The sequence below is a fragment of the Coptis chinensis genome, chromosome 5, assembly GCF_015680905.1.
Source record: "Coptis chinensis isolate HL-2020 chromosome 5, ASM1568090v1, whole genome shotgun sequence".
Taxonomy (NCBI): domain Eukaryota; kingdom Viridiplantae; phylum Streptophyta; class Magnoliopsida; order Ranunculales; family Ranunculaceae; genus Coptis; species Coptis chinensis.
Window position 1 is genome coordinate 53,581,345 of NC_141460.1, and position 15,771 is coordinate 53,597,115.

A 15,771-nucleotide genomic window follows, 5' to 3' on the forward strand; every position below is an offset into this window, starting at 1 on the left:
ACGGATTCCTTCTATAATCAACAACACACCTTACATACAATGTCATTACCCAATCCATTGAGTTTGTTGATTCACAAATGGAATCTCACTCATTGATGATTTAAAGCAATGTACAATGCATGTAAGTGCCGTTATTATATCCGGATTAGGAGGACAAACATCCATAATAACAGAGGCGTTTGTTCTCTTATATAGTCAGTATAAAGATAAACAACCTCACTTGGTCCTGTTCAATACACACAAAGTGTACTAGTGTAATCCTATAGTCAAGATAGACTAATACCAGATTATACTACAACCGTACCAATGGTTTGTCCAAATCCATCTAGGTTGTGAACGACATTACTTATACTTTATAAGGTAATCGATGATATGATCTTCCTCGGTGTTCACACCATATCATCTACAACATAAAGTATTAGACACATGCATATAACTAATAACATATATAATATGCATAACATTTGCCCATATGATTCTCATTCAAAATATAAAGAATTAGAGTTAATACAAAAGTAATGTTTTTAGTATATAACCTTATCAACAACTTCTGTTTACGAACGTCCATGTTGTCGATGGGGGAGTTGGGAGAGGTGTACTGGTCGTCCGAGTTGGAAATGGAGTGGTAGGAGGGGATGTCTTCGGGCACGGAGGTTGCGGAAGAGTCACAGGATCTAACGGAGTGAGAGGAGGTGCAAGGACGACGGTGGTGCGAGGAAGAAACGTGGGATCTTTTCCTGGTAGGCGGAGAGGCTCTGGGTTTCCTCTCCTTGAGAGGGGGAGGGCGGTAAAAAGGAGCTCAGAAACCGTGGAAAGTTTGTAGACTGGGGATTTGCAACAGCGGGGTGGCTGTGGTGGGGTGGATACCTAAGTGACTGGCTTGAGCTAGTCCGAGATCGCGGAGTCTTTGAAAAATGGGGCAGGATATGCCGGAGTAGAGTTGGGATTTGGAGTATGACCGCCAACCTACAGAACAAAGAAGAACAGCGAGTTAGAGCATAGTGGTAACAATGCAATAAGAAAGAAGGGAAGAACAAGGATATTCACCACGGGTGATGAAGGCGAGATGGTTCAGATTTAAATCTGAAGGAACGTCCGCGGACAGAAATTGTCCTGATACGTATAAAGGGTAATGGTGCCACACTTTGTCTGAGGATGTAGTACGGAGCAAGAGGGGTAGCTTCTGAAGGCATACACAAAAAGACTGGTATCCCACACCGACATCTTTGGTACTTTTCTTAATGAAATAGTGGGAGAAGATGTCGCGACTGGTGATTTTGGGCTCGCCGGTTTTATTGTATATATTCGCAGCATACATAGTCCTCCAAAAATTCCCTATGCCTTGACAGGGGGGAATGTTGAAATGATTGCACACCTTAACGTCCAGAAAAGTGAGGGGCAGCCGTAGACTGGTGATAATTTGACCCACCGTGATTACTAGGTACCCCAGACGGCGAGGAACCAGGTGAGGGTAGTGTGTGATAGATGGCACGTGTTCTAATGTTATGATGGCTGGAATGCCATAAGCTGCCCTAATTGCGTCCAAATTAGGGCGGCGACATCTCGAGGGTGGAGGTAGTAAAGAGGCTGGTCGCCCAGAGGCGGAGGGGGCCGTTGTGGGGGCAAAAGGAGGCGGAGATGCTACTCTATGTGAGCGAGAAGTGGAAGAAGCGCTGGAGTTAGAGTCCGACATCGGAAAGACAGATGGACAGATGCGAGATATGAACAAAACCAACTATTTAACCCGAACAAAAGTAAAGGAAGCCTAGAAAACGTACCAACTGAAGCAAAGAGAGTGGTTATGCCTGAGTAGAGGTCTGGAAGGATGAAAGAACTGCTAGGAGATCGAGAAAGTGCCCGCAAACTGGAGGTTGATTGGAGAAGAGGAAAGGGGAGAGCAATGGAAAGCAAAAGGAGTGGGGAAAACAAAATGAGGAAGAAGGAGAGGGAGTGGAGTTTAAATAGAGGAGGGGTAAAAGGGTAATTGATGGGATTTGTGGAAGTCGAGGAGTCAGGCGAACAGTCCAGCCAACACGAGACACGTGGAAGCGCAAGACACGAGGGGCGGATGAAAATGCACGTGATGATTGCAGCTCACTTCACACGCAAACCAAGAAATAGCGGGGACGGTGGAAAGAGAATAACAATGAGAGTTCTCGACCCCGGCTCCATTAATAGGACCGCAGAGTTGAGAAGGGGCATTTATAGTGGCACAATATGGGAATATTGGACTGAGTCTGTGGTGCAGGGGATAGGAGACAACATAATCAAAGACACGGAGGAGCAGCTAATCAAGACCACGGAACCCTAGACCGCGGACGTGGCAGGCGTACGGTTAGAAGGAGAGCCATGGGATGACAAGCCAGATGGACGGTCCAGATAGGAGGGAGGGGGTATAAAAAGAAGATAGAGGGGAGAAAATGAGGAGGCCGCCAGGGGAAAAAAAAGAGAGAACAGTGAAAAAGAGAGAGAAAGAGAGAGGCTTGTGGAGGAGATATTTTAGGTTCATACAAAAAACAATAGCACACTATATACAACTATATATAGTTAGATGTATGTACAATTCCCTACTCAAGTTTACCATCCAGGATATGGTGATGGTCTAGCATCTTCTTTAGTGAAATGCATTTCCTTAGTATCGCGCCAAAAGATAATCCTTTGCCAAATGGTGGCCCATTCTTGTTCACCGGATTCGTTCAAATGTTTCAACATCTTATCATCGTCCGGATAACAACGAACATGTCTCAAGTACCGTGCAGGACGTTTCCATTGCCTAAACCTTAATGAACGAATGATTTTATTTGCTGGGCACATAGAATCTATCTTGACCCAGTCATGAAAAGTAGCTGAAAACTGTGGGAAATGTGTCTTCATGATTCGACAAGCGGTTATAGGTAAAAGTATATATTGATCCCTAACAGTGCAAGCTCATTTCATATTGGAGATAACACAGTTTAAGATATCAAAGAATGCATGACCTTGAACAATCACATTAAAGACTACACATGCAGCATCATTGGCTATCAAAAAATGTCAATCTCCCATGATGTTCAGAAGGACAAACAACATCGCATTTCCCATGTTCATGGTCATGCTGGCTAAGGGAATGGTGATGTCTGGCCATCTGCCAAGTTTAGTTCCTTCATCTTTAATTTCAAGACCATCACCGTATGCTACGCGAAAACCAGGCCATGAAAAGGAATGAGTAGAGTTGTGAAAAATGTATGGCCATGTTGCTGTCGGCTCGTGCTATGGAAGGTCCAAAGTTAGGGCAAGAGTTGGCTCAAAAAAGATATGGTGTGTGACACCAACTTGGATTGTGAATCCGTCTAAGAAAAAATCGTGAGTAGTGTTGAATGCTGGTGTTTCTCCCATATTGGCATAAAAGTAGGCCGCCAAACTTGGAGAATAGGTTTGGTCAGGGTGAAGAACAAGGGAAGACCACCCGATGTTAGTGATGTAATCACGGAAATGAAGGTCATACGCATTGGAATCCATCATAGCCTGAAAGGATTGCTCAGGAATGAGTTTCGGAGATGACATTCTTGATGAAGATCCTACGTGTGATGAAGAAGCCATATGTGATGGAGTAGAGCGGTGGGTAATGCAAAGATTCCTGACAAACTATCAATTAGTGTACGTGAGGAAACGTCCAAAATGAAGTAGCCACGTTATGAATAGCAACGTGAGAGTCCTATCGGAAGGAAATCAAGTATGTCGCCCATACATAATGGATAAAGATATGTCTGAAGAAAAATGTCCAATAAAGTTCGACTGGATGGATGACAGAGTATGGAAGAAGATAGACTCCTCCTGTAATCAAATTTAAAATATATGTTAAAATTTGATTATTTGATATAACAACGTGAATTATGATAATCCTAGTAGGTCTAGTTTATAAAAGAGGATAGAAAGATGACAACAATATTAATTAAAGAAGCACACAATGAAAAACTTAATTAATAATAATAATTTTCTTTTCTTTTATTTGGGGGAAAGTTGAGTTTTATAAAAACAGAACGCAACCCCCCCCCCCCCTTTTTTTTTTGGTAGAAAAAAGATCATGGATCACGATGATGATGAGGATGGTGATAGGAATGCAGATCGTGGACAACACTATTCAGTTCATCAATCTGTTGGCTAAGCTGGAGTTGAAAGGCCCCATGGTTGCCAGAGAGCATAGTTTGATTCTCTATTATAAGAGTGTGATTTTCAAATGACTGAGAGTGAGTTCCCAAGATTGCCTCCTGGTCAACATCATGTATTGCTTGATGTTCTTGGAAATCCATAAGACTTTTGATGATGATTTCCTGACGTGCGTGTAGTTCCCGCATGCCTTGATGAAGAAATTGAATGCCTTCCATGGGATTAAAAATGTTATGCAAGGCATTTTCATTAAAGAAATGTTCAGAGTTTGAGCTTTGGTCGTCCTGTTCATCTTTCAGAGTATCTGGAGTCCAAAACCCAGTGGAGTAGTCTGTGTGAAATATAGTAATGGCTGCTCTTTAAAGAGGTATCTCTGGTGAAACTATTGGATAACCCCAACGTGTCATGATTTTCGTAACTAAAGTAGGCAGAGGTGCTAACCTTTTTGTTTTCCGGGTGATTGCGTTCCAAAGGTGTTGGATTATGCAAAAATCATCCCTTTGATTCTGCATAATCCAAAGTAGGTGGAGTTGAGGCTTTGTCACTTCAGATTGGTGTGATGTACCTACCACATTGTGTCCCAACCAGTGGAGCACAACTCATTAGTTTTGTTTCAAAGAGCATTGCAGAACAACGTGATGTCTATTTCCGACTTTGCCATGAGATACGGTGGCACGTAGTAAAGTTTTGACGGAATCAAATGTTGACTCTGGAAGATGGAACTCCTGTGTATTCATTGGAATTTGAAGTATGTCGGAGATAATTTTCCTAGTCAATTCAAATTGTTGTCCATAGGCATTGAAATAGAATTTTCCATTTTCAGGTCCGCTAAATTGGTAGAACATCAAAACCAGTTCTCTAGAATAATTAGCTGCTGAATGATATAGAAGAGGCATCCATCCTCGACGTACAATTTCTGTGTCAAAATAAGGATAAAATCAGCCATCATCAAAAAAATTCAGGTAGTCTTTTTCGGGCACTATCTTTCTTAGTTGATCCATTTGAAAGTGTAAGTGATAGAGGGATAGTGGAGAATTCGTGAAATGAAAATGGCTGAAACGAAGAGATTTATAGCCAATATAGGATCTTGTACGAATCAGGATGCTAAGTGCAGTTAGATCTAGAATTAATATGTGAAAACACAAGTGAAACATGTGGTGTTGGTACACATAATTATGTAACAGCAACTATGGGTATCCATAATATGTCTTTTCATGTCAGATATCCAAAAACAATTAATGAGATATTAAAATGATAGAAAGTACGGAGGAAGGTTTCACAGGGCAGTTAGACCTACACTTAATTTCTGAATTGATGATCATACCTCAATGATGGAAGATGGATATAATAATCGAGCTGCGTGCGTAACAATTGTTTAGGTGTACCGTATAACGTGCGCGATCTTCTATGAACATAATGAGTTTAGATTGAATTATCTTCGTGAGATGTTGATTTTTCTTCGTTGTTATGGATTTTATAATTTTTTTATGTTTATTTTCAAGTGAAAATGCAATTAATTAATACACAAAATTATTAAATAGGAGACTTCTCCATTTAATACGTAACCCATATAAATGGTTTGAGAATTATTTAACACACCATAGTAATATACGAAGAGACAAAGGGCAAAAGATATGTAGGTTACATAGATCTAGATATTCTAGAGGATGTTATGCATAATTAACAGTATCACCACGATAAATACTGTTATCAGGACCACTATAAATGCCCCATCACGTTGCTCTTTCTCCAATCTCTCGATCGGATCCATTATGTTGAAGGAAATGATAATATGTGAAGATTAAGTTGTGGAGAGTGAGAGAATGGGGTGAGTGAAGGGTAATGAGGAGTGTCGGAATTTATTGGCGAAAATCTGAACGTTTGTGGATATCTAACCGTTGGGCCTAGTGAATAATTCTGATGAAGATAATATTTGAAATAGTCCGTTGGGCCTAAAGAGTAGGTCTAATGCATAAAGGAATAACTAATATATTTATATGATGAATACAATAATTTCTTAACATAAATAATTTCTCATTTAATCCGTCTGGAAATACAAAATTATGAGAAATTAATTAATAGACCGTTTTACATTACTTAGAAAAATAAAATGCAATACATAAAGGAAAGAAATGACATAGTCATTTGCCAACTGGAATAAAGAAGCTGCTATTGTGAATCTTCAGGGTTAGCTGAAGATGAACCAGGGTTCTGACGACGACGAGTACTGTGAACTCCTGGTTGAGATAATTGATCCTGTATGGTTGCTAAAGACTAAACCACTTGTTCCTGAAACTACTGCTGATTAGCCATCATTATGCGCTGGAAACGGCCTTGACGATTACGCAATTCTTGCTGAAATTTATCCTAGCGAACAAACATGATGCGCATACCTGAGTTCATTTGTCTCAAAGTTTCCATGGGAGTACTAATTCGATGCATGGTGTCCTCATTAAAACAATTGGGAGGTGAAGGAGGAGGAGGAGACACATTATCATGCTCAATATCATCTCTTGCTATAGGTTCTCAGTGATCCATGACACAAGCCTCGAAAATCCTGAAATTTTCAAATGACCTTGTTTGAATAAATGGGGTAGCAGACTGGAACCCTAAATTAAGTATAATCTATGTAACAAGTACAGCAAGAGGGGCTGACCTGTCGGAAGCAGTCGTCAGGACACGGCCAAGGAAATGGACCATACAGAATGTATCCTTCTTCTCCTAGAGGATCCACGACAAATGCAAGAACGTCTTATTGACGTCGGGCGTCTTCGATGTACCAATGACATTGTAGGCTAGCCATTGAGTGACCACCACTTGGTTCCTTCTAAGGGATTGTTGGTACACGCATCTCAAGCCATTGTTGTATTCTCCCTCGAGTGTCATGTCGAACATCAATTCCATAGTGTTCGGATACTCAGACATCAGTAGGGTTGCACTATTGGAGTTGATCGGAATATCCGGGATAATGGACAACAACTCCAACGTGAATTCTCGTTCTATCCCATCCGACGTAATCCAAAACTCATTTCCCTAAAATCCACCATTGTTGTAAAACTTCAAAACCAAATCTTCGGAGTAATGAGCTGGAACTCGGTTTAAAAGATACTCCCACTCCCTATTCGCAATTTCCTTATCAAAAAAGGGATGAAACATTCCGAAATCATAAAGATTTTTAAAGTTTCTTTCGACTGTGATTCGACGATTTCCGGCCATAGAGAGATCGAAATAAGTTTCTGAGGGTGTATATTGGTTGAATGGGGTGAGGGGATGGTGCTGTGTGAAATTTTTTTGAATCGGTGGCGAATTGCCCGCGTGCACTGGTCGAAATCAGACTATGTATACCTCGTACGCAAGATTTTTCTTAGGGAATGAGATCCGGAATTTAGGGAGAACGAAATGGGAGAGGCTAACGCGTGGGTTGTCTCGCATGATGGGTTTATTAGCTAGACTCGTGATTTGTGTTGGGTTCGAAATTTTGGCCCAAGCCCAAATGAATTCTGGAAATTCCCATTATGTCCTGAAATGTCCTGAAATTTCAAACGCGGAATTTCGATTCGTTTCAAGTCCAAATTAAACGAATGAGATGCCAAAATGATTAACATTAAAAATGTCATCCAATGGAATATGAAAAAGGCACATTCAACCTTTTTTTATTTTTATTTTTATTATTATTATTATTTATTATTATTTTTATTTTTATTTTTATGTACAAATGTACAAGGGGAGATGAACGTGTCAACAACATCGGACTTCAAGAAGAAAACCATTACAGTAAAATTAGGCAACTGTCATGTCGGCTCTGGGGCGAACCTAATCCAGCCAGACTGTGGCTTAACCTTTATGTTTTGGGGGCCTAGGGTTCAGGACGGTACCATCCCTGACCAATGTGCAATAGTTTAATAATAATATTACCCTTAGTATATATGGTATAGCCTCAAACTGCCCCGAACTGCCATCAAATAGAAAACTATTCGGGATTGGCCTGGTGAAATCCATTGCCCGTGCGAACGAGGGAACATCCAATGTTGTACATCACGACTCTCTTTGTGCACAATGCTTAATGCAAAGGGAAAAAAATAAAAGGCATGAGTATATACATGTGAGTTTTTAACGTCAGATCCTCAAGACGAATCCCAAACATGTGGGAGCAACGGGGCGACGATGAAGTTTATCTTGTTGAGTTGGTGTCAGACAAAAATATACATTATACCAGCTCATATCGGATAATAATTCAAGACCTGGACAGAAAGGTGTTTGACAATTCATACATCACCTCATCCTTCATGTACGTCGCTTTCGAGCAAAAGTACTACGACCATTACCTATTCGAGATGGGTGAGATTTACACCAAATGATGAGTTGGAGTTCGCGAGGAAGAGAATAGAAAAGGGAAGAGAAGGAAGGATGTGAAATTTTTGGTACCCATTGTTTACCAAAAAGCATGTTTGCTCGATTATCAGAAAACATTTATACTTAGTTCTAAAATAGAGTTTTTGTGGACTAAGGTTCTGGCGCTTGTAACCACACAATCTAGGAGATTTGAGAGAAAAAAAATTGAAGGGGGCCCGGCTACCCTAATGGCGTACTTTCCCTGTTTTGAACACCTAGAAGGAAGTACACCAGCGAATCTTTTAGTCTTTATAGACTGGATCTTTGAGAAGAGTCTTTTCGACATCTGGAGAGTGCAACTCATGATAATATTTAATGCGTTGGCCATTTACTTGAAATTCGCTGTCATCGTTTAAATTTTTCAAAAAGATAGCCCCAAAGTTATGGAAAATATGGAGAAGCAGAAGATAAGTATAAGTTCCAAGTATTTGAATTGAAAGAGAAATCATTGAAGGGGTACCAAAACCTTGAATGAAAATTAGCTTTTCCTTTGAGATAGTAAGCTTTGATGGTATTGAAGGTATGCCATAGACCTAAGAGAATGAGAGCCCAACCAGGGACCATGTGTCCTACAAATGTGCCCATAATATTTGATATTTCAAAACCTTCAAGTTTGAGTCCCTTCAACACCAAATAAGATCTAGGTTACATATATATAACTCGTGCAAATGACGAAATCTCAAATGTGCTTTTTCTTCGCAACTTTGATCTGTTTCATATAAATTATTTTCATGTACAAACAACAAAATACTTAGTAGTGCTTGTTGACAGCGACTCCACAAAATATGCTTATTGCATTGTTGACTAAGTTTTCCATGAATGTCTATTATGGTGAATGAAGGGACACATAATCCATAGCACCCCTGTAGAATGACAATAGACCAATATGGATGGTCACATAGTTTCATCTTTAGGTAAATCTTAACTAGTTGGTCATTCTGTTTAAATTTCTTTGGGTGAACTCATGGTATGTTATGTTCTTTTGTTCTTCTTAGACAGCTTTAGGAATTGAGATTTTGAAAGTTCATACTATTCCGATATGCTTTCTCAATTCTCATTATATATCAGTTGCATTTGATAGTTTGATACTTGACAGGGAAGATCACTCTCTTTTGGCTAGGAACGACTCCTACTCTGATCATTAAGGATCTAGAACTAGTGAAGGATATCCTATCAGAAAAGTTTGGCAAAGTTCAAAAACCACCAGAGAACCCACATAAGCTTCTAACTATGGGACTCTCAACTATGGAAGGAGAGAAATGGTTCGAAGTTCGAACACAGAAAAATAGTTACCCCTGCTTTTCATATTGAAAAACTGAAGGTTTGTTCCGTCCATCCATATCTACTCATTTTAATGCAGACTTTTGTATATCTACGTCCTCCTGAGTCCTGATACTAACTGCAAGATTGCATAAAAGAACAGACTAATCAGATAAAACTTCCCCCATTATTCAAGAAAGAAGTAAACTAGGTATGGTTAGGTATAGGGACTTTCTCAACCTGCAACGTAGTGCTACTGCCCAGAGACACTGCCACTCAAGATAGACAGATTGAGTGGTAGTACAGAGAATTAGTAGAGATACAATGAGCGCTCCTGTTCGAAGAAAATATTGACCCTGAAACTGGTAAATCCCTGTGACAATTTACTAGTTCAAGATGTAACCTTGTCAATGAGTGCAATCATCTATTATCGAGTGAAACTAAGTGTGCCTTCTGGGCAACTGATGCAGTTATGCTCTCAAACAATCTAAAATAATCAATCTCTATCGAATAAAATAAATTAACCAAAAGTGTCTTTTACAAACCCTCAAGAGACATTAAATAGGAGTCCTAAACCTAAAACAAAGACTGGCGGTGATCTAAGTCCACCGACTGAAAACAAAGACCGACATCAAAAAAGCCCATAGGGCGTACGCTTTTTCTGACAGACTAAACCAAGGGCGTGCGCCCGTTAACTTAAAACACTAGAAATAAAAGACTACTGAGACACCAGGGCGTGCGCCGCTCTACCCCTCTATTCTCTATCAGCAACGATCCTGTAAAGAATTAAAGATAATAAGTTCAAGAGTACAACTTAATACCACATTGTATTTCATATTTTCCAAGCTAAAGAAAGTTTCTTTTGCAGACAAAAATATAACCAAAACTATGATTGAAATTTCCGCACCTCTAGGTTTCGTGTCATCTAATCATGAATTTCTCGATAACAGGGGATGATGCCCGCATTCTCGACCAGTTGTAGCAAGTTGATTGAGAAATGGAAGAAGATGGTAAGTCCTCAAGGATCTCACCAATTAGATGTATGGCCAGATATCCAAACTTTCAGCTCTGATGTAATCTCATGGACTGCCTTTGGAAGTAACTACGAAGAAGGCAAGAGGATCCTTCAACTTCAAAAGGAGCAAGATGTACTGGTCCTTGAAGCTTTTAAATCTGTTTACATGCCAGGTTTTAGGTACATTCTCAATTCTCTTTGAATTATGGCTACTTCATTTCCCCAAGCTCAAATGCTTGCTCACACAAGCTCTCATACATGTTGACCACACAAACATTCAATTTTTTTTTCTAATTAGAAAACCATTACATGACCGATTAATACAGTATAACAACCCTATTTTTTTATTTAAATAAATAAATATTTATAGCATAAATTTTATTTTCTTTTACTACTATGATTTGGACATGGGCTTAAGTGGGCTTTAATTAGAAAAAAAAAAGGGGGGATAAATAGTGAATTAGAAAAACACGGGTAGGGAGATGGATATGGGGTTATAACCACCGAATCCCTTTCCTTTCCTTGGGGGATTTAAAAAAAAAGGTTACGTGAGAGAAAAGGAATTTTTCATGGAATAAATAGGATGGGTTATTACTAAAGAAAGATCAACACTGTCGAATTTGAGAAAGCCGGCGTTGGTAGATGGTGATCCCGCGGTGCAAGATAAGGTTGTAGTGAATGTTGATAAAATGCAAACGGAACGGTGGAAGCTTATCGGGGTTATTGCTTTATCAGATTCTCAATTGAAGGTCATACCTGATGAAGTTTGGGCTTGTGGGTCATCTGTGAGGTTATTGGATAGTAGCAAAAAAAAAACTCTAATCAGGAGGTACACGCTAAAATTGAATCCTTGAGTTTGCTCCAGAAGCTTTTGCTAAATGCAAATGATATAGCCGATGAAAGCCTTAGCTGGCAGGGTGTAACCTCGCTTAAGTCTCTAAGGGTTCTGTCTCTGAGCCAAAACTAGATCTCTATCTTACAAAGGCAACAGCAAACGTGCTTTATGTGGGACAAGAGTTCTAAGAGCAGGGGATTTTCAGGTATCTCTGATTTGTAATCATTTTTTTATCATGTGTAATCTATCATCAAAAGCTCACTCAACCATCTTTATTAAACTATATATAGTTCATAGACATGTCAATACTTATTGCTGCAGATGTTGTGGCTCATGAGTCTTGACCACAACATCATTCAATACAGTGAGCAGGATACCTCAAGTACAAATTATTCAATCACTATTGCTATCATTATTTGCACAGTACTTGGGTTAAAGTTGGAGATTCAGAGTTTAATGTAGCTTAAACAGACTTATATAAATGAGTTATGCTTATGTTCCTATAGCTTGAAGGATTTGAATATTACTTCTGCTCCTATGTGTGTATATATTAAACATGAAACATGTTAGACCAAAATGTTACTAATATTACAAAGTAACAACAAACCAAATGTTAGACATGGAAATAATTGAAATATTCTTCCTCAAAATCTTTTTGATTATTGATCAAAATCGATACCGTTATGTGATTTGTGGTGTGTATAGGGATATGTACTGATTATCACCAATTAATTCAAAAGTTTGAAAGCGAAATTTCCTAACTTACGGTATATGTCGTGGGACTAAGATTCAGTCATCATGAAAAAAATTAATCGAATTCAGTTTTACGCACACTGTGTTCAAGTCTAGTTTTAAAATAGTTAGGGTGAGAGTTAGAATTTTTATAAAACATGAAAGAGTAAGTTCTGAGAGTCTTGTTTCTAACTCAATTGGTCTCGTCATATTTCAAGGTCTGTGGAGGTAGATATGATGTCTGGAAGTTTGACTGACAAAAAATAGTGCGTCAGAAATCAGTTTCTGTGCACTATGTTCTAACTTAGTTTTCGTATACTTAGAATGAGACTGAGTATTTTTGTAAAACATAAAAAAGTAATTTCTGTGTGTTAGCTTTTCAACACAAAAAGCCTTAATGTATTTGGATACCTGTGGAAAGAGTTGTGTCATTTGGAAGATAGTTCGTCAGAAATCTAAATTTGTTGAAATTAGGATTTTTACCGTTTTCAATCTAAATTTTCTTTTAGATGGGCTGAGGTTTGGACTTCGAGTTCTACATGAAAAAGTATGTCTACATACCCTAGTTTCTAAATAATTAAGTTACATGTCATTTAGATGAATATAGGAAAAACTATAGCATTGACAAGCTGGCTAGAAAACCTACCGTGTTATCCTTTATGTGCATGAACTTATTTTGGGAAATATGTCTAGTAATGAACTAAGAGTTTCTTAAATTTTTCTTAGGTGTTTTATATAGTGTTTGTAGTCTATTTTTAGACTGTTGTTTTATTTGGAACCGACATGGTTCATAAGATCGTTTTTTTTTAAATCAAAAGTAGAGAAATATCCATTTGTGAGTTTTTGGATTTAAAGGTTCATAGTGTATCTCTGGGTATGAAACTTTACGTATGTGATTGTGGGAATATTTGAAATTTATTGTATGTGATTCTATATAGTATAAATCGTTGTTTTCCTTTAAGGTACATACAAGGATATTGATATTTATTGGTTAAGAGCTACGTAAGGCTTGATTCTAATCTTGAAAGATTGGATATGTAGGCAGCCTTATGTAAAGGTGCAGCCACCATATTATATATTATATATTAGTTTTACTGATAACTATGTGTACAATGTTAGTATTAAATTGGGTACGTGATAGTAGTTGTTTAAAAAGGTATTCATTGAATGTGTCATGAATGATCTGTTGGTGTTATGATGGGTATTTCTTGAATATGGCGGAAATGACCCAAAGTATTCATTGAATGTATCATGAATGACTTGTTGGTGTTATGATAGGTATTCTTTGAATGTGACAGGAATGACCCAAGGTATTCATTGAATGTGTCATGAATGACCTATTAGTGTAATGATAAGTGGTATTTCCTAATATGCGGGACGAACCATGTGGTATCAATTAGACTTAAATGTCTTAAATGAGGTTTTGATTATGAATGGAAATTTGATTGATTGAGATAAATCTTTGTATTGTGATGTCTAACTCTGTTTTTGCAGGAGGGTAGGATCCGCTAATTTTGTATGCAGGGACGTAAATATCCTACTCTAAGACGACGTGCTGGCATGTAAAGGTAAAATGTGTCAAACTCATATTTAAATAAGTTATCATATGTGCATTTAATAAGTGGAAGGTAAGTGACATTTATATTGTGAGTTAATTTGGAAAATGGGAATTATGAGTACTGTTATATGAGTTTCTTGTAAATGTATATTGGGTTTGAAATCTTACTTGGGAAAAAACTATATGCCGTTTTGAGAGAAAACGGAACTAACTTGTCTTCCAAGTTGAAATGATGGTAATATTTTTATTTGTGAATAAAGAGTTGTTCCTTTTGCTTTCATTTGATTTCAGTGTTTTTATATCGTATTTGATAACAGGGTTATTAGGGTTTTGTTTCATCCTGGGTTTTCAGAAGATAGAATAGGGTGACGATTGAAATAATTATATCTTAGATAATTTCCTATTTTAATTTTATGAAAATTTGGGGTGTGACATACAGTTTCTAACCATTTCAACCTTTTCTTTTGTAGATTTATTCTCACAAAGAAAAACAGGAGAAGAACGAATCTGGACAAAGAGATCAAAGCAAAACTAAGAAATCTAATTGGAAGGAAAGTACAGGCAATAAGAAATGGAGATACAAGCGGTGATGACTTGATAGGCATGCTTTTACAATCTAATAACCAGTACTCCATAGAAGCAATTGATCCAAAAGTTAATGGGATGACAATTGATGAGGTGATAGAGGAATGCAAGTTGTTCTACTTTGCTGGCCAAGAAACAAGTTCAACCTGGCTAATATGGACAATGATTGTCTTACCAATGCATCCAAGCTGGCAAGAGAAGGTGAGGGGAGAGGTTTTTCACGGTATCTTGGGAAAGACATGCCCAAATTCGAAAAAATCTAAACCATTTAAAGATTGTGAGTATTTCTCCTTCAATATGCAATTTATAGGGATATCACTAGCCTATTTGATGACTTGTAATAGAAAAGAACTTGAGATGAGAAAGTTAACACAATAATGTGTCATCAAATACTCATCTACTAATTAGTCGTTCTTTGGTCTTTTAAAAGTGTAAAATTGTTTTATTCGTACGCCATTGTGACTGACATACCAACTTCCACTGCAGGTTAATATGATTCTACATGAAGTCCTAAGGTTATATCCTTCTGTGACCCATCAGTTTCGATACACATCCACGGAAATAAAAATTGGAGAATTCTCCCTCCCAACTGGGGTCCATTCTCCCAACACTTCTTATTAATCATGATCATGAAGTATGGGGTGATGATGCAGATGAATTCAGACCAGAGAGATTCTCAGAAGGAATTGCAAAGGCATCAAAAGATCATGTAGCATACTTTCCATTAGGATGGGAACCAAGGATCTGCATAGGGCAGAACTTTGCTATGATAGAAGCAAAGGTGGCACTAGCTATGATTCTGCAACACTTTGCATTTCAGCTCTCACCCTCATATGCTCATTCCCTTTATACCATCATCACTCTTCAGCCACAACACGGAGCTCAAATCATACTACACCGTCTGTAATGAGTATCCCAAGATTGTTGTAGCAACACAGCAATATTATGCAAGAATAATGTGATTTGAATCACAGAGTTATACTTGGTCAATCAGTTGATTTGTTTTAAGTTGTTCAGTTATTTATAATAAAGAAGACATAAATATGTCACAGCTTAGGATATGGGTGCCTTCTACCCTTTTACTCAAGAGAATAACTGTATTCCTATATCTATTCACATACAAAAAGAACATGGTGGCTGATAGCTTTATTGTTTATCAGCTCCAGAAACTTTAACAAAACATATGTCATATGCACATTGCCCTTAATATGCTGCACAGTTGACCAACAACCAAGACAATTTTTTTTT

General features: G+C 38.1%; 1 pseudogene across 1 annotated transcript; it reads left to right on the plus strand.

Moving 5' to 3' along the window:
• The first annotated feature begins 9,624 nt into the window (after window positions 1-9,624).
• LOC147497936 (cytochrome P450 CYP72A616-like) lies at window positions 9,625-15,582 on the plus strand (annotated as a pseudogene). The gene is made up of 4 exons (XR_015196899.1): window positions 9,625-9,859; window positions 10,749-10,993; window positions 14,409-14,800; window positions 15,010-15,582. The product of XR_015196899.1 is annotated as a cytochrome P450 CYP72A616-like (transcript).
• Window positions 15,583-15,771: the final 189 nt, after the last annotated feature.